The following is a 24,549-nucleotide window of genomic DNA, read 5'->3' on the forward strand; positions in this document are numbered from 1 at the left end:
ACACCACACATAATCCCACCCCTACACCCAATCATAACCCTAAACCCAACTTTAACCCCTAACCCGTGAGCCTAACACCAACTGTGACAATAACCCCAACTCTAATCCCAACCTTAGCTCTAAACTCCAACCCTAACCTCTAACCCCTCACCCAACCCCAACCGTGACCCTAACCTAACCTCAACCCTAACCCCAAACTTAATCCCTTACCCTAAACCCAACCATAACCCTAAACTCTAACCCCAACTTTAACCCCTAACCCCTTATTGTTACGCTACTCACCAAAAGTTATTATTTTATTGGTTCAGGGTTTTCATTATGTTATTGTACGTTGTTATATTAATGTCTGTTATTACGGTATTGTTTGTTATTCCATGATTGGCTTCTTCAATGCACCATTATTAATTAAAGTACCACTATTAATTAAAGTATCAGTATTCATTAAGCCTTGTTGTGTTACCGCGACGACCCGTCCTCGAGATGTGTTGCTATTGTCTCATCTTATTGAGTTGAGCCTCAAGAGGTCTTTTAACCGATGGTTTACATGCACATGTGTGTTACAGTGACGATGATGCTACCACTGTGACGGAAGCGTAATGAAGCGTTGTAGCATGACCTCAGTTTTCTATTTGCATCTCGTCTTCACTCCCTGTTTGGCGAGGACCGAGTGAAGACAGTGAAGTCTTCCAGCCGCCACTCCAGCCGACTATCGAATACATTTCAAGTGGGTCTCATTGAAGCGTTTGTGAATACAACGTGACAGTACAATCAATAAGTAACAGCAACTTAGCTTTCCCACCAGGAAGCAGCGACAATAGGCCTTGATTTTAAAAACCACAGCTGCCACCCCATTGGCGCCTCGCAAGTAAGGGCGTCTTTTGTTTTATCTGTGACTGAGAGGCACTAGAGGACTTCGCCCTTCATCCCTTTGTTGTTTCAGAGTCTCTTGTGGAAATGGAAGATTGGCCCGTCGGCGTGGGCGTGCGAGGAAGAGCTAGGCGACCGTGCAAACACATCAGACTGGAGCGGTCTTAATAAAGCTTCCCTCTATCCACCCCAGAGATCTCCTCACCCCAATTATACGCCTGACACCTCCAACCCTCCTCCATCTCCACGTGTTTCTCATCGCTCCACCGCCGCCTCCCGGCTCTGATGGCGTCTCTCCGTTCGCTCGGGCTCAAAGCCCATGGGGCTGGCGCAAGTGCCGTTCGCTTCCTGAACGTATCTCGTCTCTTAACGGCGAAAGATCACGACTGTTGAGATGGACGTTGTGCAAATCCTCCACAGAGGAGGATGAGTGTTTTCATTCGGAAGCATTTGAAATAGGTTAATCCCTGCAGACGTTTCTGTCTTTCCATCACGGAACACCCAAGCGCCATTGAACCCAATAAAAAGCTGCACACCTGCAGAGACACGCCTGGACCTCCTCTGAAAACTGTTCTCCTGTAATCACCTACCTCCTGGGGCAGAAGGCAAGTTCAGGCCATTAAACAGTGAAACCTGAAAATAGGAGACGATTAATCAACTAGTCGTCTGACAGAATAATAATCAGGAACTTTGGGAACCGATCGTCACGCGAAAATACCCGAAAGTCAGGGCCTTCAGCTAATTGAGGGTTTCTTTCGTCTTCCATGACATTGGACGAAATAATCGATAGACTTGTCTGTTAAATTACAGTTTACTAGTTTTATTTATGCTTCAATTTTTATTTTCCTCCTTGCATCTGTCAGGCTCCAGATATTTTCCTCCATAGCAAGATAACCCAGTTCCTCCATGGTGTATGTTGCAAGAATCTTGCAAGATACTGCCGCTGTCTTTGTGCTTCTGCTTGAAAGGTGGGGGAATGAGTATGGAAGACAGGAAATCCAAAGGCCTGGAAATGCTGCCCCCACTTCAGCAACTACAACACAATTTGTACTGCAAATTCTGTCTGGCCTATCTGCCACTTTCTCTCTCTCTCTCTTCCTTGATCTATCTCTGTCCCCATTGTATTTCTTTTCCACCCAACCGGTCAGGGCGGATGACCACTTCCATAGTCTGGGTCCTGCACGGAGTTTCTTCCTCAATGAGGGAGTTTTTCCCCACCACTGCCACTTATTCTTGCTCTGTAGGGTACTGCTGTGGTATGTCTGTCTGTTAAAGTGCTTTGAAATGTCTGATGATGTGATTAAGTGCTGTATAAATAAAGGTTGACTGATAGATTACCCTAGTCCTAGGTCTGCCCCGGTGTCTCCTCCAAATCGGACAAGTACGAGAAGCTTTCCAAAAAAAAAAATCAATGGCAGAATAACCTTAACAGGTTTGTCTGAGAGCAAGAGGAGGAGGCGGAGTCTCTTTGCTGAGCTTCTTCCAAATTAATTTCTCATGAGAACAAATGCTGGGAACAGGTTTGTGGTGACAAGAACAGACTGGAGTCTTAACCACCTGGAGCAACTTCTAAAACTTAATTCGTTCCCAGAACTTTGATAGAACTTGTCAGAATTATTGACCCTCAGCACATCGTGAGGTTTTGATATCCTTGAACCAAAACTGAAGTTCTTTACCAAACCCGGTAATGTCACGAACCCATCACTAAAGAGAAGCACACTATGACGCAACACTGTCCATCTCTATTACCTGTTGTCACCCTCTTTTAAGACGTGTTTGCTGCTTTTACCTTCAAGTTTTACTTTGAAGGTCACAGCAGGCCTGCATCTGGCCAGCCATCTGTTTCCTGCCGTCCTGAGAGGCGTCCTGTCACCGCCGCTGTCCTCTACTGTCTGTGGCAGCGCTCACAGGGGAAACACCTGACCAGACACAACAGAGCCGCCGACGTTCTACAGGTTCCCACCTCCCGACGGAGCCGGTGTCACCTGACAACATCAGGTGTGTGTGTGTGGGCGCCTTCCAGCTCATCATAAATGCAATATACCACAAGATAGGAGATGAATCCAACTCAATTCATCAACTCCATCAAGACTATCGGATGATAAGATTTGATAGCAAGAGGAAGCAGATCGCTCAATTCATCAGAAATTGAGCATCACCGGCGACTCGCCTGGATGGAATCACGAAATAAAGAAATCTTTGAGGCGGAATAATCACAACCGATCCATCTCTGTCGTAAAAAAAAAGGTGCAATCAAGTTGTGAACGACACCCGGTTTCTGAAATGAGTTCCCAGGGCATTTAAAGGCATTAATAAAGCAGTGGGTAATTAACAGAGTCCCACGCGTTCGCGATTAAACTCAAGTTTGATGAAAGAGCAACAAATAGACCCGTTTCTGAATCCTTAAAACGTGCAGAGAATTCGCCGACAACAGAGTCGGTTAATTAAGACACCTGGTGGTCACATTACATCCAGATCAATTTAAACACCGCTTCAGAAGGATCAGCGAGTCTCCATGCCGACGCCAATCAGGACTGAGTCTTTAATCAGAAGGGGAGAGGCAGCGGCGGCGGTCGTACCGTACCTTCAATCGGGGCTCCGCCAACAGGTGAGTGAAACAGGTTGCAGCAGCTGTCAGAGTATCTGTGAAAGGAAAACATCATCAGTACACGTGTGACGAGGATGACGATGCGACTTGCACCACGACTAGTCGGAAATGACGGCATCGGCGGTTGGAGTTGCATGCTCAACGTGTTTTCTTTGAGAAAAGCGACAAAAGTGAGCTTTTCTGTAAAAGACACACGGCAGCTGAAGTTTTCTTTTGCAATAAGGGAACAAAATGATTTCAGACCAGACTAGCCGAACCTGCAGATAGCATCTCGTTTGATATCAGAAAAGACGGGTACAACAATAAAGCTGCTTCTAAAAACGGCGACAACCTTGCCACATGCTCGAAAAGCAATTCCCTCTGCTTTTAAACGAGCTGAGCTCCTAACATATAGCAAATTAATTTAATTTCCAACTCCGTGCAGTCACAGCTGATTTCTTTTCAGCTGAGAATTAAGCATAAAAAAGCAATCAGGGGTTCAATCTCATGCGTAATCACAGAGGCGTTTATGTGCCAGACTCAAATTGCGAGCGACATCCAGAGCGTCCACGCTTCCTCTAACGTCTTGGACTCGTTTAATTGGCCATTGTTCTGCAAAACGTGTGTTAGCAACCGTCTGTGCAGCTCCTCCCAACAACGGCCGGCCGTAATAATCTATTAAGATTTCACGGCTCTGAAAATGTACTGACCGAGCCAGATCCCGACCCGCACACAGTCTAATTCGGACAAATGGCGATGATGGAGGTTTCGACCTCCAAGCCGAGCTCATTTCAACAAGCGGGGGCCCTGGAGGACTTGCAGAGGCAGCATCCTTTGGATTAGCGGGCGCAGCAGCTGGCGGCCACATGTGGCCGATGATGGTTCAGTTAAGGTTAAGGAAAAGCCAGCTTATTTTTCTCCTTCGTGCCCTCGAGTTCTTTTTGTTTTCGCAAAAAAACCCACAAGCTCTGGATGGAAAGTTCGACCGCTGTGCTGCGTATCGGTAACAGCCCATTCGCGTTGGGCATGAGGTCATTATTTTCTCCTTTTCGGTGGCGTGGAGTAAAAACGCTGATGATGAAGTCAGATCAGAAGTCACGCCGCTCCGTGGGAAAAGCACAGAAATAACAAACAGGCAGATAAGAGCTGGCGGAAAACAAATTCCAGTACAGGCACGACAGGGATTCCAAACAAGCTCCCAGGCACTTTAAGTTCCCAGACTCCAAATTGCCCCTGAAGGCATCCTGATTAATCGAGCAGAGAGTCTTTACGCGTCGCGGTGGAACCGAGAAGCCACTCGGTCGGTGGATCCACCGGCCGTCTGGAAGGAGGATGTTCAACATTTGGTAAAAATTCAGACTTTGCAAGTTTCACTAGTGAATTAAACCACGTCGGTCAGTGCCAACAAAACTAAGAGCTGCCAAACAACAAAGTCGCATTCTGAATTCTGCATCTTGACCCAAAAAATGTTAGTGGGGGAGGTTTGACAGTGTCACGATAATCTGTTTTGATTCCCCAACCAAAGCCTGACGGTCCAGCCTGGGCTCGGGCTCAACTCTTGATGAAACACACAAACAACATCCTTTTGAGTGAAGAACTGCACAACCACAACTTGGAACCACAACTGAGCCCCTAATCGAATCAATAAACTGGCCTCAGAACTGTTGGATTGGATGTCTGTTTTGCTTTTCGCGGGCTACCTCCTAGCCGACGGAAGCTACGGGCCGGCTAACGGAGGCCAGCGTCACATGTATGGGATCATTCTATCGATTTCCGTAAACGGATACCAGAAGGGGATGAAACCGCAGCCTCCCCGGCTACGTCGGCTCCCATTAGCGGCGCGGGGAAACTCCAAGGAATGCTGGGAATGACTGATTATCCCTGGACTTGTTGATGCTTGTTTATTTGAGAAATATTAAGTAAGAGTCCTGGGGGTGGGGGGGTTCTCACGGCGATTGAAGCTAAAAGGATGGACGGCTTGGAAAGAAACTCACCCTGCACGCTGGAACAAGGACAATTAATCAATCCAGAAAAATTAAATGTCACCTATTTTCTTAATTTCGACAAAAATGTCAAAGATTTGCTGGTGCCGAACTTTAAAATGTCAGGATTTGCTGCCGTTTTTTTGTCGTTTCCGCCGCTGACAAGTCTCTGGGCCTTGGTGGACAGTGTCCCACGCAACCGTGGAAAGCAATCAATGATGAAACTAATTGCGATGCGAGTCCGTTCCGCCCTAAAATCCCCCAGCGTCCTTATGGTGGAGGTTTGATTTATCCCACTGAGCCCACTCTAGGAAGATTTACCCACTCATCATCCCAGATCGGAACTCCGGGGTGTCTCGTTTGGTCTCGGGATTAGCATTAGAAGCTTGTTTTTTTTAGGGGGGGGGTCATCCAAATCTCCTGGACATGCAGTGATACCGGTCAGCCTCTTTAAAGAACCCTCCGTCTTATTACTTCTCCTCTTGGCTTTCATTTCTCCATCATCTCTAGGAAGCCTTAATTAAACAATTCCTTCTGTGACCGTGGGATTATTGCCTCGCCGCTGCGGGTTATTGCACGCGTTTCAGGAACGGTTTTTCTTGAAGTCTACTTTTGTTTAAAACATTTAATACACATCCAAGTCCATCTAGAAGCAAAACCAAACAACCAATCAGGCCTCATCTTTCTCCTGAGAATAAAATGTATTGCATTGCCACAGGGACCAATATCTAAATTATATATGGCGTTAAAACTAAGCTGTTAAAGCTCAGATCAATGCGATTACCTTCAGACAGTGTCAGCGCTTCTCTTAATATTAAACTCCTTTTGCCTTTATTTAAGGGTTTATCAAAAGGACACAATTATTCCTGTTTGATGCTCCTTCAAGCAGAAACACGCTTTAAATATCAGCGTCACCCCGAGAGGAAAAAATTAACGTTTGCGTGCGATGATGAGTCCTTGGTTTCAGACTTATTTGTGATCTCCTTGCCATTTAACTGGAGGAGATGGGAGACATTTAAATGGCATCAATCTGTTACAGACACTGGATAACAATCCTTTCATTCATTAACACACTCGTCCTACACCAGCCCGTGTGTGTGTGTGTGTGTGTGTGTGTGTGTGTGTGTGTGTGTGTGTGTGTGTGTGTGTGTGGGCCACGGGCGGCAGCGCCAATAGAATATGTCAGCCATTCTGGAAAAGTCAAACCTTGCGGGAATATTGGGGAAAAGGCGATGAGCGAGTTTCCGTCCGACGTTGGGTAGTTTATGGCAGCATCAAAGTGAAATCAACCGACTCGCTGTCTTTCATTGGACCCAAAATTCATAGCCCAAAAACAATCTAATTCAAGAACAAGCTACTTTGGCTCCGACGCCGACGCCTCTCTGCCCACAAGACTGTCTGATTGGTTGCGTGTCACGATCGACGACCAATAATCCGCTGCCAAATGGTGACTCAAAGCTACCAGATAAGGTCGTTGGGGTAACGAAGCTTCAACGGAACCGAAAAACATCGATACTGACAAAAGTAGATAGTCTCGAAAAATGAAGATTTATGGCCTCGTCTTGGATCGTTTCTACCATTCCATGTGTCTGGATTTATTCCGAAGTCTTGGTAATTATCACGTGTCGTCATTATAAACAACCAGAAAGCCGACACATGCATGGGTTCACCTCAGACGGCCGCCGGACGGCTGATATAACCATCAATAGCTGCCACGGTAGTGCAGTCTTGAACAACAACTAATAAATCTCGCAGCGGAGCCGGGGAGCGCAGCCTCTTCTGTCTTCCATCAAATGTCAACAACCTTGTGATCATCTGGCAAACAGAGCGGCGTCCCAGCCTTCCTCCGCTCGGCTGTCTATTAAAAGAAAACATGTGGTCCGGGGTCGGGTTTCAGGGAAAGTGAAAACACACACCGGCCCAGGCTCGCCACAGTCCAGCGTGTTGAGACTCTGAGACAGTCCGGGGTACGGCGGGGAGGTACAACGTGGCCCGACCCCTCGAGGCCCACGCTAGAGAATCAATCAGTACTCAGGTTCTCCTGCTTAACAACTGACCCTTGACCCCGTCAGGGTTCTCCTGATGGGGATTCGTCTGCGCCGAGGCTAACAAAGTCCTCGTGTTGAGGACGACCCCGTCCACCTCTGACAATAAATCCAGCTGAGGAGTTCAAGGTGGCCTGGCCTGCCTCCGACCTCGTCTCCAGACTCCAGGTGAGGCTTTTGCCCCCGCTAGTGACCCCCCCCCTACTCCTAGAGAAACGGAGGATGCTCACACAAGATATTTTTTATTCACTCATATTTCACTCCACTTCAAGCCAGCGACATCCGAACAGTCGGGAACCCTTGTTTCTGTCACGGGAAGTGTACGGGGGGGCAAAATTAGCATAGCGTAATTACACTGGGGAAGGATCCAGACTCCAAGGAGCACGACGTAAGCCGTAATTTGCCATTGTGCTCTGCCTGCAATTGACAGTCGGTTCTACAATATCGGAGATAAATGTCGAAATCCAGGCTGTTAGTTTAACTGATGGTGCGTTCAGTGTGATAACAACCATGCTCCTGCACACAGGCAATCTGATGAGTCTCGCAATAGCTCTTTACTACCCCCACCCCCACTCCACGGGGCATTATCATGCTAATCTAAAAGAAGACATGTAAAAAAATACATTTCAGTGAATGAGGAAGTATAATAGGAAGCAGGACCTCTAGAACCCAGACGAGACAAAGGAGGACGCCGTCACCCGGCGCCGGTGAACAAAGCAGGAGTGGCAAACAGACTCAGACATTATGCCTGATTAATTAAAGGAACGTAGCCTCATGAAAGAGATCTTCCCCGTCAATGGACCGCCTCCACGCCGCGAACTGACACTGCATCCGCCGCACACATCGGGATAATCAGACGTCTCTCATTCCATTTACCCGTCAGACGGTTTTAATGGAAAGAGCAGCGAATGGAGCGACGGAGTCCCAATTGAAGGTGACGCCTACCAACGGAAGCAAAAGGCCTCGTTTAAACCGCCGCTGGGGATGAGGAGTCGGGGTCTGGGGGTGCTTTTTGCTTGCAAGATTCTGGAGGAAGGTACCGAACAGATTTGCATGAAACCTGGAAGGACGGGTCAGGAAGGGATTAACTAAAATCTTGTCACTTTGGATCTTTTCAGAAAGTCTTTTCAGAAAGTTTTTTCATCCTTTCTGTCAGATTGCATTTTTTAAAATTCCCTCATTGACTCATTTCTTGGTACCAATCGATCGCCTTCAGGTGGACTATCTCAGACGTAAGCTGCCGCAACTTATCCATCTTTCTCTGATTGGCCATCAACGCGACATTTAGATTGAAAATCGTAACTGCCGTCTGTAGATGTCAATAGCAGCCAATGGGTTAAGCAGAAACACTGAGCCCTGAGGTTCTGGTACTGAAGTTCTACTGCTGGTATCTATAACACACAATAAAAGCAGCTTTGCTGTTTACTTCACGATGCAGGAAATATCCCCGCTGTGATGTGATGATGACTTTGTAAAAAGCAGTAAAATCCTGCCTGGAAGGGTTCTGAACATCTGTGCACCCTCTCCGGCCTTTCAACCGGACTTCCTGACAGGTTCCTCCTCTGGCGGCCTGTCGGAACCGGCCCACATCGCTGCAGAATGCCTGCAATCTGCCGTGGGCTCAGAAACACGTCTGGAGCGAGTGCGTCTGACGCGCCCTCCCTTCAGGAGCCGCCTGTCAGCGAGTCGTGACATTAAACACATCGTGCGGTTTGGCGGTCGGCGCTTTGTTTATCCTCGGTCGGTCTTCCCGCCGTCAGTCACCAGAAGCTCCCGCCCCAGGGAAGGAGCGTGGAGTGATGACGAGGGATCAAACAGAAGATGAAGAGTTGTCCGAACTGGGATGGAGTGGGAGGCGTTTCGTTGCATTTGTCTTTTTTTTTTTTGGCGGAATTTAAACACCACGGAATAAATGAAGCGGTCGTCGTCCAAAATTATCCAAAACTATCCGTGAATTCTCCGACACTGTGCTCAAACTAGCAGGATTGTAGCCTGATTAAGACTTCCGACAAAATAATATTTTTATTATATATATCTGTAATTGTTTTTGCCGGGTCTGCTCAAGGTTTCTTCCTGTTAAAAGAAGTTTTTCCTGGCCACCTTTTGCTGCTGGAGGATTCAGTTGGGTTTGTGTAAACAGGCTTGAGCTCTACATGACAACAACCACCACATGATTTGGCGCTAAAATAAATAAAATTTGAATTTGAATAAAATTTGATTTGAAAATGTCATTTCATTTGCGTCGGATCATCGGATGTGGGGCCCGAACCGCGGCGCCCACACAAAGGCGTCGTCAGATGAAGTCTTTCGGAGTTGAAGTTAGCGTAGCAGTAGCCTGATTGAAGCCCCACCCTTAAGGGGCTTAAAGGACTGATCTAGATGTTTCTGCTGCCCCATCGTAATCAATAACCGGTCGATATTGATTTCTTTACTCCTACAGTGACCTGTGGAATCAGACGCGTGACCGACGGCAGGTTGAGGTTCACGCCCCCCCCCCGTCGTTTCCGCTCCAGTTTCTCTGGCTGTGAATTAAATCTCTTACAGTGTTCTGTATTATTTTGCGTCGGTTCAGACTTGGTTCACTCCTCGCATACGAATCACTAAAAAACCAACGTTAAGATTCAGGCTGAGGTTTCTGCACGTCGGGGAGAAATCAATTATATTCTCCTGACTACAACCAGGAATCCTTCCCCCCTCCCACTCACACTCACACACGAAGCCACAGCTGCAGGAGTGACTCAACACATGCTTATTAAACACACACACAGACACACACACACACACACACACACACACACACACACACGTTCGGGCCGCCGTGGAGGAGGAGGTGTGTTTTACACACCCTGGACCGCTGCCCGGTTCTGGATTCATACGACACCGACTGACCCCCCCACTGAGCCCCAGTGCCCCTCCACCCGCCCTCCCCCAAAGGGCGGTTTAAAAATAGCCTGGATTGGATGGAAACGGGCCCAGACTTCTGAGAAACGGATGGAAACGAGCGAGCGCTGCGTTCGCCATCACACGTGGCAACCGCCAAAGTATCACGCGAATTACCGCGATTACATCGACACGCGTGCATCCAACCCAACGCGGGATAGATGCAACGAGCACAGGAAGTGGAACCTTAAAGTTTTAAAGCTAACACATTACAGACTGAAGCACGGGGACGACCTTTGACCTATCAACACATCTTTAAAGATGTTTTACGTCACGCCGTTTTGGAGGGTTTTCAAGGAGCAAGGTCGACCGGGATGTCTACTTCTGGAACGTTTAGGAGATGAGACTCCGCCCCCTGGCAACGTCAGACCTGTCAAATGACCCTACTGGGAGGAGCTTGATGAAAACTGTTCACATTATTAATAAGTGAGTACCTGTCACCTTGCGAGCGCCCGGCGAGCGGGAATGGGATGCGACAGGGTGTCACGGCGCCAAGGCGGCGGCGCCGGCACCGGATGAAAAGCACCGGCCTTATCTGAGGATTTTAATTTCCTGCTTCATTTCACGTTTCATGACCATAAAATATTCTCATTTGGGAAAACCGCACTGAGCAACAAAGAGACGCGAACATAACTCAGAATTACTTCTGTCGTTTCGGAGCAGCCAACCCCGGCCATCCCGCGCTCGGACTAATTGCTTCAGCCGAGACGTGACGAGTCTGACGATTGCTGCACACACAAAAAAAAAAAAAAACGGATTGGATGTTCAGCAGCAGGGTCAAACTGGGGTGAAAAATCCAACCCCCGGTGCAGAAGAACCAGGAACGAGGCTCCAACATCAACACCATCGCCACGTCACCTGAACGCAACATCTACTCAAGTTACATCACCACTGCCAATCGCGTTGTTTTTTAAGTTTTACTGGATATTTTTTTACAGATCTTGGCTGTGGGGCAAGCAGATGGTTCTGCAGTCGCCGGCGTCCAGCTTCCCAACAGGAGAAGCTGAAACTGAGAGAAAACGACGGCTCACTACTCCATATGTTAACGGTTTGGTCTGCTCCATCGTGATTCGTGTTCCCTTCAACACCAGTCAGCGTCGTTCACACCGCGGTCGGGCGTCAAGAAGAAGAACCGGGTCCAAAAACTTCAATTCCACTGGAACGACACTGCCAAACTGCACAAGTTAGCATGCTAATGATAGCATGTTAGCGTGTTTCACCTCGTCCTCCATCAACAGCTCAAATTCCAAAATAAATTCTACTCACACTGGAGATTCGGTTTCCATGGCGTCGGAAACTTTGGACCCCAAGAGGTACTCTATTCTGACACCTTTAGCTCGTGCAGCTAAGCTAACACGGCTAAACTGCAGCTAGGCCTGCACCAATTAGCAGTTTTAGCATGTTCTACCTCGTCCTCCATCCACAGCTAAACTAACTTCATCACAAAACCAAAGGTTTTCCTCTCGAATCCCGGCTGTAGTGTAGGTTGTGTTTCTGGTGGATAACCACTTTATAAGATCATGACTTCTTTGAGTCTTAAGTCGTCCAGTTTTGACAGTTTTTGCTCCGAAACAAACTAACTGACAATTAACATCATTCTTTACATTTCACAGAGAATTTCACAGTGAAAGGAGAAATAAAGAACGTATCAGTTCATGGGAATAAGTCCAACTCATTCCGGCTAACGGCGGCGCTTCAGCACAACTTCTAGTCTTTCAAACAGAGACAAAAGATTACCTGAATTAAAACCACATAAAAATATTCCCTTATCTTTAAATTGCACAAAGCAGGAGCTTAAGCGTACCGCAGAATTCTAAATCAGGCCTAAGTTAAAAACAGGCTGGCAGAGAAGTTTGTCCAGCGTTTTAACGGAAAACCGACCAACACAACTGTTCCCCAACAGACATCGGCCAACTTCCTCTTCGACGTCCTTCATCATTGCCGGTCTGACTACTTCCTCCGTCGAAAAGCATGACAAATGTCTTCTGCACCTTAATACTCTTTTTAATAGCGTGCACCAAATCAGAGGGAGGTGGAGGGAAGACCCCCAGGTGTCTGGTGGCTCTTTCCAGGGAAATAACCTCTGGCACAAAGATGGATGGGTACATTTCCTGCAGCAGCGACCGCCCATTTGTTTGCAGGAAATAGGAAGGTAGCTGGAACGCCGCCGCCGAACGGGGAGAGAAAATAACACCTCTAACAGAAGCAACAAAACTTCACAAATGTAGAATCTACGGGAAAAGGACGTTAGCGTGTCGCCCACGCCGCTTGATTGAGCGCCAATCTCTGGGCAGCGAAGCCCAGAAAGCCCACATCGACGAGCACTAAGCGACGAAGATAGAGACGAGATGGAAGGTGATGATGCGGCGGAGGGATAAACACGTATAACCACACGGCGAGAGTGGATTTCACGGAGATGATCGGATTCCTTTATATACGTGGAGAGCTAAACGCCACACGACCGCCGGGCAGTTGTCGATTTGCGACGCCGCCTTCAAGGACGGAAGCCTGTCGTGGTCGTTTGTCATAATCTGAATCAAATTACACGGGAACGGGAGTGTCAGGCGGAGCGCATACCTCCGCCAAGGCCGGCCATCGCTCAAACGTCTGTTTGGCTTCTGCAAGCCCCGCCCCTTCCCATGAAGATTCATGAAAATGGATCAAAAGGTTCTCGTCAACCCAACCAGTACACCTCGACGGGGTCAGGTGGTCCCTCTAGGGTGGCTCTGATAGGTCCGTCAGATCAGGTGCGATGGACTTAGAGCCGGTTTCTCTCCTCCAATGAGGTCAAAACCGTCGTTTGATCGCCGCTCGGCTATAACGCCAGATTGGTCGTTAGCAGCCAGTAGCCACATGGTTCCTTAATGGATGAGAGTGTTTATTGGTCCTAAGTGGAGCAATGCATTCTGGTTGTTGTAGTCTCAGTTGTTAATAGTCTTTCTCCCCTTTCTTACATTCTGTTTTTGCCTCTGTCCGCCATGTTTTCGGCTATGAAAGACCTCGATATCGTAAAGTTCAGTGTGTCGTAAATAATCGCGAATCACATTCCCTTCAGAATCTCGTCTTTTTCCCCGATCGCGCTCGTTTCTCCGCTGCGCGCGAGAAGGACGGGACTTCTGGAAGTCGGTGGGGTGATTTGTTCCGCTCGCAGCTCGGCCGGCTAATCAATGAGGCGGGAGGCTCGCCCTCATTATGAAGTGATTAAGACATAATTTGGAGCAACAAAGCGTGCACTTTCACCACCCTGGTGCAAACAAGTAAGAGTTGAACAATCAATAGCTGGCGCGCGGTCCAGAGGTGCTCCTGGGCTTCCTCATCAGCTAATAATCCCGTAAACTGAAAATCCGCACACATGAAGCCGCGGAAGCGTGAAACACGCGTGAAAAATAACGGATGATTCACTTTTCTTTCTTTTTGTTTTTGTGCACCGAGCTTCCAATCTGCCCCGGGGGGGCAGAACACACAATCTACGAGTGCCACTAAAACCACCACGACTAAACGCCAGCTGGTTCAGGATCGAGGGACGCAAAACAAGAGCAACGAGACTCACGACCACAAACGACGCAAATTAAATAAAAGCCTGCGGGTCTTCAGCGGCTGAGGTTTCTGAACAAAGATTCTTTCATGAGACACGAGACGCGCTCCGGCCAAAGAACATAAATCTGAGGCAATCTGCTGACACGGAGCGCTACGGCTTCTATTCCCCGTCTAATTGCTGGACTCCTTCCACGGCGCTTCATGGAGTGGAACAACAAAGTCGTGCCCGGGTTCCCGCTGCGCCGCTCGCGGTCGCTTGGCGAGCGGAACCCGAGTCCGTGTTCGACAAGGGGTTAACGCGTCTCAAGAACCACCTCGACAAAACCGCAGGAAGACAGGCAGTCTGGACGGACGGACCGAGGCCCCCCCCCCGGTGCCTCCTCGCCTCTTGTCGACCTCAAAGCTGTTCCTTCCAACATTTACACACTCAGCTCGGCAAGAATTTCCAGTTCTGCGCCGACCACACCGGGACCACAGGGGGGGGGGGGCGCTCGCCTGTTTTCAGAATCAAATGTAATTATCAGCCTGCCAAAGGTTCGAAGACTGAAAACATCGACTTTATTCACCTGAACGTCCAGAAACAGACGCGAATAATCAGAAATAAAACCATCATCAGCATAACGGCTGTCATCAAAGGGCCAGATGTAACTAATGAATGTAACTAAATGTAACTCAATATCACACGTAACTAATTAACGTTAATTAACTCTGAATTTATTACTTATTCAAGTTACAAACATGAGTTTGCTTACTGCTCTGTTACAACAAAAATCCTTTTATAACTTTTTTTGGTCAATGTTAAAATGGGCTTATGTACTGCATTGTGGGAAATGTAGTTTTTGGTCCAAGCACACTATTTATGCTCCCGTGGGCCACATAAAATGATGTGGAGGGCCAATTTGGCCCCCGGGCCTTGAATTTGACACATGTAGTCTAGAGCTTTGATTTGGTATATTATTTTACATTATGTTAACTGTTTTTATCTGATTTTATCTCCGTTTTAAACTAATTTTAACTTATTTTATTGGATTTTTTATTTAACTGCATTGTTTGTTGTTCTATGTGGGGTCTGTTGTGTTTATTTTTCTGTGCAGTACTTTGTGTTCCTTAAATAATACTATAGAAATAAAGTGGATTGGATCTGATTGGTGGAGGACGCTGATGAAGGGGGAGGTGCCAACGCAAGGCTGGGTCGGCCTGCTACGCCAACCCCAGCGTTTGTAACGCTCAACGGAACATGTTGATGCGATTTCCTGTCGGGGTGGGGCCAAACGGGGTCGGGCCCCGGGGCCAAGGCCCCGGCGGTCTCAGTAGATAGCCTGAGCCGGGCGGTGTGGTGTCAGCCCTGGATTATGGATGGTGTTGAGCCTGCAGGTCTGACAGGTAATAATTCACCCCCCCGGGGGTCTTGAGCCCTTCACTGGACACCACTGGGGGTGGGGGGGTGTTAGCCTTGGAGCACACTTCCTCCCCATTACGCTGTTTTTCACATCCGCCTCCAGGATCTGGGTTCTTTATGGGATGTGACGCCACAGGTGACCCCCCAGGATCCAGATGAATCATGGGGGGGGGCACAGGAAGGCATATCTCTCAGATCCAGGGCCAAACAGAGTCGCGCGTGTTGCGGGTGAGGAGCTGAGATTAACCGTTCTTGAAACGTGCCGCCGCCGCCGGCCCGGACGCACGATGGCGCCGCCGCCGCCGCCGCCCGAGTCACTCCAGACAAATCGCTGCTGTCGAGGCGTCCCGACAGAAGCCCGACAAATATTATCCAAGGCCCTCCAGTTCGCCTGAGAGGAAACCAACGCCGCCGTTCATCGGTTTCGAGTCGATCGGCGGTTTAATGTAACGTGACTGTTTTCAAACCTGATGTTTTTACATCACGGTAACTGTGTGTGTGTGTGTGTGTGTGTGTGTGTGTGTGTGTGTGTGTGTGTGTGTGTCAAATATTGAGCACTTCATCCCGATGATGAAAATGGAAATAGGCACGCCGAACACCCCCCCGAAGGCCCCCGTCCTCAGCCCCTGGTTAGGAGCCTATTTCAACCATCATTACCCTGAGGACCCATTAGGAGGATGCCATCTGCACACACACACACACACACACACACACACACACACACATACCCACACACACACACACCCTGTATGGGTGTGGGGGGGTCGTGTCACTTCAAACTAAAAGCAAGTGTCGCAGTGGAAATCGGAAAACGAAATTACAAACCGCGCTAAACGCATCATTAGCTATGCTAACGGAGCCACGGACCAATCAGGGGCCTGTAAACGGGAGCCGGACGGACAGATGGGGTGGGGGGAGTGGGGGCAATTTCTGGGGGTTGATGGGAAACGAACGCGCCGCTGCTAATTTGCGCTCTCGTATCTTGCCCGTTGGCGTGACAGGACTTCGCTAACGGCGTTAAAGGAAACAAAGAGGTGCTGAAACTTTATCCACCCTTGATTTCGTCCCTAGTGGGAGGAGTCACAATGAGTGGGAGGAGTCAGGTGAACGCTGGGATACGCCTCCGATCCAAGGCGACGTACGTCACACATGTCGCGGTGTCGTAGGGATGCTAACGCCCCGACTTGTTCGTGATACGACGACGAGAGAGTTGCACCAGTTGTGAGAAGAAAGCCCCGCCCCTTCAGATTGTGGGTGTGGCTTATCTGAGTTGATTCATTGCATGAAATTCAAACCAAACGTACAAACTGGGCCCAATTTGCCGCGACCCAACTTGACCCCAGTACCAGCGGCGTGATTCTAACAGCAGGCCAGCGACGCTAGCCCCGCCCCCAGCACCGACAGAGGAGCCAATCAGCTGAAGAAGAGAACTGATGCAACATACATCCAACTTGAAACCAAACTTTCGTCGCCGTTCCTTCGCCGTTCATCCCAGCATCAGGAGGCGCCGCGATCGCCGCCCCAAACCGGAAAAACGCCGTCGCGATTCAGTGAATCTGCTCACGTTAGTGAACACGTCTGAGTCCGAACACGCTTCCGTTTAAAGTGAGTGTTTGAAACCTGACTGAGAACCGTCGGCGGACCAACGCTCCATCAGAAACGCTGGACCAATCAAACATGGAGGATCGCTGCATCGCCCGGGAGAAAGGAGGCGATGCTGGAGCGTCCTCCCATCGGTTCGTCTCCTCATCCGGAGATGAAGAGCTGCTGGGTTACATAAAGAAAAGATGGGCAAATAGAGCAAAACGATGTGATTTACGTCCCTATTTTTAAAACACAATGCCTGCAAAACTTTAGACAGACAGAATAATCAGGCTGCCTGGGAGTCAAGACTGAGGGCACAAAAACCCGCAGGAGACAGATAGAAACTGTCCAGAACCGATGAGAACCGATGCGGGACAGAACCACCTGCAGCTGCGGGGGGGCTTCACGCAACAATGAGATCATCGTCGCCCCCCCCACCCCACTCACACACACACACACACACACACACACACACACACTGAGTTTGGCCCGGGGACCGAACTGCTGATGATGAAATCCACCTGGAACCGTCGCGTTTGGGTTCGGATCGATCAGACAGGCGATCAGATCGATCGATCAGGCCGGGAGAGAGAGAGAGAGGTGAGCCGCGTCCCGTTCCGCTTTAGAGAACACCGAACCTGGGTGTTCCGACCCGTTCTTATGCAAAAGACGCAACTCCAGGACGGACCGGCGCTATTTCGCGGTTTCTGCCGGAGTTGAGCTTCACCAATCTGCGGGAAACAAACAAATCACGGCTTAAATGTTGCGGGTTTGTTGAATTAAAATCAAATTAGGGCGGATTATTTTCAATCGGGGGTGTCAAACAGCCATAAAACGCGGGGGGGGGGGGGGTGTGGAAATCAGTGACCGAGACTCCCGCACAACCCGCAAGAGAGGAAACCAGCGGCTCCGATTCCCCCTGAACGCAACTTGAGGAGTTGTGAGTGGTGCGTGTCGTTTTCACGCTTCTCTATCCGCGTGTCCACAGTGGGAAACTTGGCCCGGGTCGCGGGGGGATCGCGCCGCATCGCCCCCCAGCTCACCAGACGCGTCTTACCTTTTCTCCTTCCCGCCGCGCCTCCAAAGTGTGGACCGGGAGCCTCCGCGGTCCCTCCGGCCGGAAGTCAGCTCAGAGGAGAAGGAGGAGGAGGAGGAGTTCTTGTTGGCGCTACTTTTCTTCTCCAAACGCGGAATAATCCAGGCGGACAGGCAGCGAAAAGACTCCCGACGCGACCGGAGCCAGACTGAAGCAGCCGAAAACACAACAGGCAGGCAGAGCGGAGGCCACGCCCCCAGGCGGGAGACTATCGGGCGGCCCAGCCAATCAGGACGAAGGAGAAGGAGGGACTTATCTGAATATGTAATTTGATGCCCCGCCCAGCCCAACTCGACTCGCTTTCTCGTTTTCAAGTTGAATGCCGGGACATCGGGGTCCCAGGCAGCCAATCAGAGCGCAGGATTTGGGATTTAAACACACATAGTTTGACTCGAGGGGTGGAGCTAACTAAAACGATTTAAACCAACCATAAACCGGGTCAGACATCCGGTCCCTTAATTAAGAAGGTATTTTAATGACATTTATTTGACAGGTAGATTATAGAGAATAAACAATCCTCATAAATGTAAAAGTGGTTGTTTTTTATTATAAAACCTCCCAGTTTGACTTAATTTGGTGTCGTGAAAATATTTATATAGATTATTCCTGTGACATTTAGACTGCATTAGTAATAATGAGTTGATTTACTTATTTGTATTAATCGACATTTTCTTTATTTCAGTTAATGACATTTAATCTAAATCATAACGAGCATGAATAATATGCAAAATATAGCTCATTTTATGGTTTAAGTGGAAGCAAACAGCGTTAATAGTCTATGAACCCTATTTATTGTTTTTTTTAATTTACTCGTATTTTTCTGGTGATCATTTATTGATTATCTCACGTCCACTTCTCACATTCACGGGACGACGACACAGGTTTACTCTATGTCACTCGTCCGTCTCTCATAAACCACTCGTCTGTGTGTTCATTCCCTTCCTTTTTGGCCCCCAGCTGCAGGAAAATGTTGGTGAGCCTCTGGATCATCCCGTTGTTTCTCTTGGCCGGAGACGCCGCCTGTTGTGGTTCTGGAGGGAGGCTGAGGACGCCAGCTCAGAGCCGGGACTCGCGTGGTCGAGTTAAAACCTCAGCTCACCACGGCGCCCTGCCAAGAACACTTTCTTTACTTGCTTTGGAGCCACAGAGTGATGATACCACCAACGCGTGGTAAAGAATGAGATACTGTCTCACTGATGTAGTATCCATCCGTTGTTATCAAAGTCAGTTTTATTATTAAGTATACCATATGTGTACTATATGCACGACATACAGCACAGATGAAATTGCAGTCCTCTCTGACCCACGGTAAACAGGCAGTACAACAGGCAGAACAACACAAAGTAAGAGACAAGACACAAAGGGATGGTAAACATCTATACACACACACACACAATATATATATACATATATATATATATATATATATATATATATATATATATATATAAAGAAGGTATATATCTTCTCCTTCTTCTCCTTTCAGCTTTTCCCTTCAGGGGTCTCCACAGCGAATCAGTGTCCTCCATCTAAACCTGTCTTCTGCATCCTCTTCTCTCACACCAACTACCTTATATATACTGTATATATATATATATATATATATATATATATATATATATATATATATAGTTTAATTGGCCCTTTACCTGCCAACATGACTTGTGACTTTCACCTTATACGTGCGAGAACTCTGGCTTTTGCACTCTTATCTCACAAACCACACATCCAGTGAAACAACAGAGGTGTGAACAAGTTGAACACAATAATTAGTGAGGAAAGGTCAGCGGTGCCGCGGGGCGTCTTTGTCATTCAACTAGTTTGTACCAGAACTGTGAGCCTGCAGATCAGATTTATATACAGGGGTAGGGTTCTTACTTCCTGTTTCCATGAGCTACGTAACGAGGTCACTAGTCAGAGTTAGCTTTATGGCTACGTTAGCAAACTGAATCAGATAGTCAGGATGTTTTAGCCTAGCATCTCTGCTGCTAGAGTTTGTGTCTTAGCTTTCTTGGTAAGGAAGGTGAAAATGTTTCTGGGCTTTCTGCCTGATTTTTAAATTAAATTCATCCATCGAGGCTGTAAAGCAAGTAGCAGGAGACTGGAAGTATGTTTTGGCATTAAATGATCATTTGTAGATTCATTCTCACTATTTATTAAACACCAATACTGTGCAAAAGTGTTCATGTGAACAATGACGTGGATAAACTAGCATATTTAGCCACGATAAAACTGGATTCATTCACACAAGTCAAACATGTTATATTTATTACTGTGTAATCATGTGTGTTTGCTAAGTTATGCCACACACGATAAGTTTTCCTGTTAGCATTTAGCATCTAGAATGCTTAGCAAGCTAGATAATTATTAATCCCAAAGGTTAATTGTTCATAGCATAGAAGAGCAAATATGGGTCCAAACATCAATAAATCGTCACATCACATTAATATCTTGCATGTTTTCTGGTTCAGTGTTAGCGTGATAGCATCCTAACACACGTCTACCAGACGTTAGCAAACACAGGATGTTCTTGCGGCCACAAGAGGAGATTTAAGAGGTGATGGCGTGACCTTTACGTGGAGTCTGGGCTGACAATCATGCTAACGTGTGTGTGTGTGTGTGTGTGTGTGTGTGTGTGTGTGTGCGCTAAGGGAAGTGCACAATGGTGGAACTCAAGCAGCCCGTTGTGGAGCCTCCTGCACCGACTGGAGGACTCGCTTCACCTCAGAGCCAATTACGGGGAACACACACGAGCCGTGTGTTCCGTGTTGGGTCCCGCGGGCCTCTTTAAGGAGGAAAACGCTCTGGAATCTGGAGAACAGAGCGGGTTTGGATCCGACGTAATGATGGAAACCTTCCACCAGGCTTTGGCGCCGTCCTCTCACAGGACGACAAAGACACGCCGGAAACCAGCTGACGAGCTGCTGCTTACGGGGGCGTCGTCAACCAGCAGATATGTAAATACATTAAAGCTATTCTAACATACATGCTGTTTCCTGCCATCGCACTGAAACTGTTCTGTTTCCATTCTGCATCTCCTGAACGTGCGTCGGTGACTGGATGCATAGATTGTGGAGGGGACATTGTTCTGCTCTGACGGCGCATTGGAGCCAATATTACATGACCAGTTTAGACATTTCTACATGGAAGGAATTCAGAATATGATGTTTGATGGATTTTAAGTATTCATGTTTGTGGTTACCAGAATAATATTTCGTAATGTACAATAACATCTTCTATACAGTAATCCCTCGTTCCTCGTGGTTAATGCGTTCCAGGACCAACTGTGAAAAATGAAATTCCGCAATGTATCGACTATTTTATTATTAACGGTAATTTAAACATTTATAAACCCTCCCCATACTGATATCATACCACCTTCAATCTGTATGAACTTTCCCCACACAGATTAGACTTGGTTTTTATTGTATTATTATTATAGTACAGGTAGTATTCAATGTACAAACACAACTATTTCCTAGAGGTTGTTCGTAAGCTGAATTGTTTGTATGTCATTTATTGGATTTCAATCTATGATCTACATTTGAGGTCATTTAAATGTCATTACTACCCTAAATACTAAAGTAATCTCATTACAACTCTCAATACTAAAGTTCTATTCCCCAAGACTGACCAGAAACACAGGACATTAAAACGACACCCAATAGTGGCAGAAAGGGGAACTACAGGAGTCTGATATGACAGCTGGGGGTTGTTGGTATCTATGGATGTTCAGAAGTTGATTGTTCATATCTTGAGGACTTCCTGAATAGCTGTATATGGTGCTGTTGACCTTCCTGAAGGGTATTAGGGAGTCGGGGTTGGGGTGTTGATAAGCCGTAAAGAGTTCAGAATCAGAATCAGAAAAGGTTTTATTGCCAAGTACAGTAAAAATGACTATCAAGGAACTTGACTCGGTGTCGCTGCGTTGAAAGGTGGAAGAGAACAGTAGTGGATGAGGAACAGAAAAACTATTCACAGTTCACATTACGGTGAGTTTAGATACTGTATAACGATGGTGTTTGCAGGCGAAGAAAAGAAGTCCAAACAGTAAACTGTGTTTGCAGAGTGGTGAGGGGCGGATGGTTACCTGGGGGGGGGGCATTGTTCATGAGGCTGACTGCAGTGGGGAAGAAGCTGTTTTTATGGCGTGAGGTCCTGGTCCGGATGGACCGTAGCCTCTTGCCAGAGGGGAGGGTCTGGAAGAGGTTGTGGGGGGTCAGCGGCAATCCTGGCTGCACGACTGTGGGTCCTTGTGTCGAACAGTTCCTGGAGGTGTGGGAGGCTGCAGCCAAGCACCTTCTCCGCAGAACGGATGACACGCTGCAGCTTGGCCTTGTCCCTGGCCGTGGCTGCAGCAAACCACACTGACATGGAGGAGGTGAGGATGGACTGAATGGTGGCCGTGTAGAAGTTCACCAGCATCTTCACAGGGAGGTGAAACTTCTTCAGCTGCCGCAAGAAATACATCCTCTGCTGAGCCTTCTTGGTGAGGGAGCTGATGTTCTGGTCCCATTTGAGCTCCCGGGTGATGGTGGTGCCCAGGAAGCGGAAGGACTCCACAGGGGTCACTGGAGTGTCACAGATGATGACGGGGGGAGGGTCTTTCCTGAAGTCCACTATCATCTCCACTGTTTTGAGAGCGTTGAGCTCCAGGTTGTTCCTGCTGCACCATGATACCAGGCGGTCCAGCTCAATTCTGTAGGCCGACTCATCCCCATCAGAGATGAGGCCGATGAGGGTGGTGTCGTCAGCAAACTTCAGGAGTTTGACAGACGGTGACCAGATGTGCAGCAGTTGGTGTACAGGGAGAAGAGCAGAGGGGAAAGAACGCAGCCTTGAGGGGATCCAGTGCTGATAGTCCGGGTGTCAGAGACATGTTTCCCCAGCCTCACGAACTGCTGTCTGTCTGTCAGGAAGTCCATAATCCACCTGCACATTGAGTCGGGCATGGAGCAGAGCTGGGACAATCGTATTGAAAGCAGAGCTAAAGTCCACAAACAGAATCCTGGCGTAGGATCCTGGGGAGTCCAGGTGCTGGAGGACAAAGTGTAGCGCCATGTTTACAGCATCGTCTAAAGATCTGTTGGCTCTGTAGGCGAACTGCAGAGGGTCCAGGAGGTTTCCAGTGATGTCCTTGAGGTGGGTCAGGACAAGGTGCTCAAAGGACTTCATGACCACAGATGTCAGAGCGACGGGTCTGTAGTCGTTAAGTCCTGTGATCCTTGTCTTCTTGGGGACAGGGACAATGGCTGAAGTTTTGAAGCACGCTGGTACGTGACAGGTCTCCAGTGAGGTGTTGAAGATCTGAGTGAACACCGGAGCCAGCTGGTTGGCGCAATGCTTCAAGGTGGAGGGAGAGACTGAGTCTGGGCCTGCAGCCCTGCGGTGGTTGAGTCGTTGGAAGAGACTCCTCACCTCTCCTTCTTTGATAAGGAGAGGTGTGGGGGGATGGGGGTGGCGCTGAGGTGTGGGGCTGTGAAGGACCCGATGAGACAGTGGGGGAGGGGATGGGGCCGCTGTCCATTGGCTGGTCATTGATAATGATTGGGGGGTCTGTCCCATTGTAGGTCAATCCGTTGGTTTGTCTGGTTTTATCGCCAAATTTACACAGAATGTCCAACATTTTTCAGGTTTATTAGAAATAAAATGAAAATTATGCTGAAAATGTCTTAAAAATAACCCCTTTTGTGATCACAAACTAAAGCATCTAAGATGATTACCCATTATTCTGATTTAAGTGTTCACATGAATTTTCCAAGTAAGGAACTCATTTGTCCAATTTCCTCTGACAGCCTGTGAACGCGCTTTTGCACCTTATGATTGCTGCTTCACTTCAAATCAAATCTAATAAAATGCTACGAAGCTACGAAACCTGAAAGATGCAATTACAGACTTTAATGTATACAGATGACATCTTTCAGTGGTGACATCACGCAGCTATTAAACAGCACTAATGTGAAGGTAGAGTGAATGAAAATCAAAGATGAAACTCTTGATTTATTTCTATTTGAAGTTCATCGTTTACAGCTGAAGAAGTGTGAAGCTAGAAGCTCTGTTTGTATCCCCATCCTGCTGGTATCCATCATTCCCATCAGGTTTTCCCATTTGCGTGTTTGTTTATGGTGTTAACTCGATGTCATGAGGTCGCCTGGTGCAAACGGAGGCAGAACGGAATCTGCCGTCAAACAGACGTCGGAGCAGCAGATCTCCTTCCCATATTTGCGTCTGCTGTTGCATTCAAACATGTCGTCAAGTTCCTCCTGTTTCAACAGTTCCACCAGCATTACCACTGGTAATACACGGATAATCTTTATAACAATACTAATTTATCCCCCGAGCATCTGTTAACGGGGTTTTACGTCCTCTATCTGACTCAGTTATCACCACGCTCCATCGTAATTCTGCTGTCCCAAGACGAGAGACGCTGTTTGCGTTCCGTTTATAAAGCCCGGTATCTCCAGATGACAAGTTAATGATGATGGCATTTCGAGGTGTCAGATTCGTCTTCT

General features: G+C 47.9%; 1 protein-coding gene across 4 annotated transcripts in view; it reads right to left on the minus strand.

Annotated features, from left to right (window-relative positions):
- The window catches only part of sema6cb (semaphorin 6Cb), a 93,807-nt gene extending 75,606 nt beyond the window's left edge, over window positions 1-18,201 (minus strand). For 3 of the 4 annotated variants that reach the window (XM_068323057.1, XM_068323059.1, XM_068323055.1), the window contains exons 1-2: window positions 17,999-18,200; window positions 3,452-3,510 (exon numbers count right to left, since the gene is read on the minus strand). The gene's annotated coding sequence lies outside the window, so the exon portion shown is untranslated. Of the gene's footprint in view, window positions 1-3,451; window positions 3,511-17,998 lie in introns of all 4 variants that reach the window. The other variant, XM_068323058.1, reaches the window with a different exon arrangement.
- Between the last annotated feature and the right edge of the window lie 6,348 nt (window positions 18,202-24,549).

Source organism: Antennarius striatus, chromosome 9 (genome assembly GCF_040054535.1).
Source record: "Antennarius striatus isolate MH-2024 chromosome 9, ASM4005453v1, whole genome shotgun sequence".
Lineage (NCBI taxonomy): Eukaryota > Metazoa > Chordata > Actinopteri > Lophiiformes > Antennariidae > Antennarius > Antennarius striatus.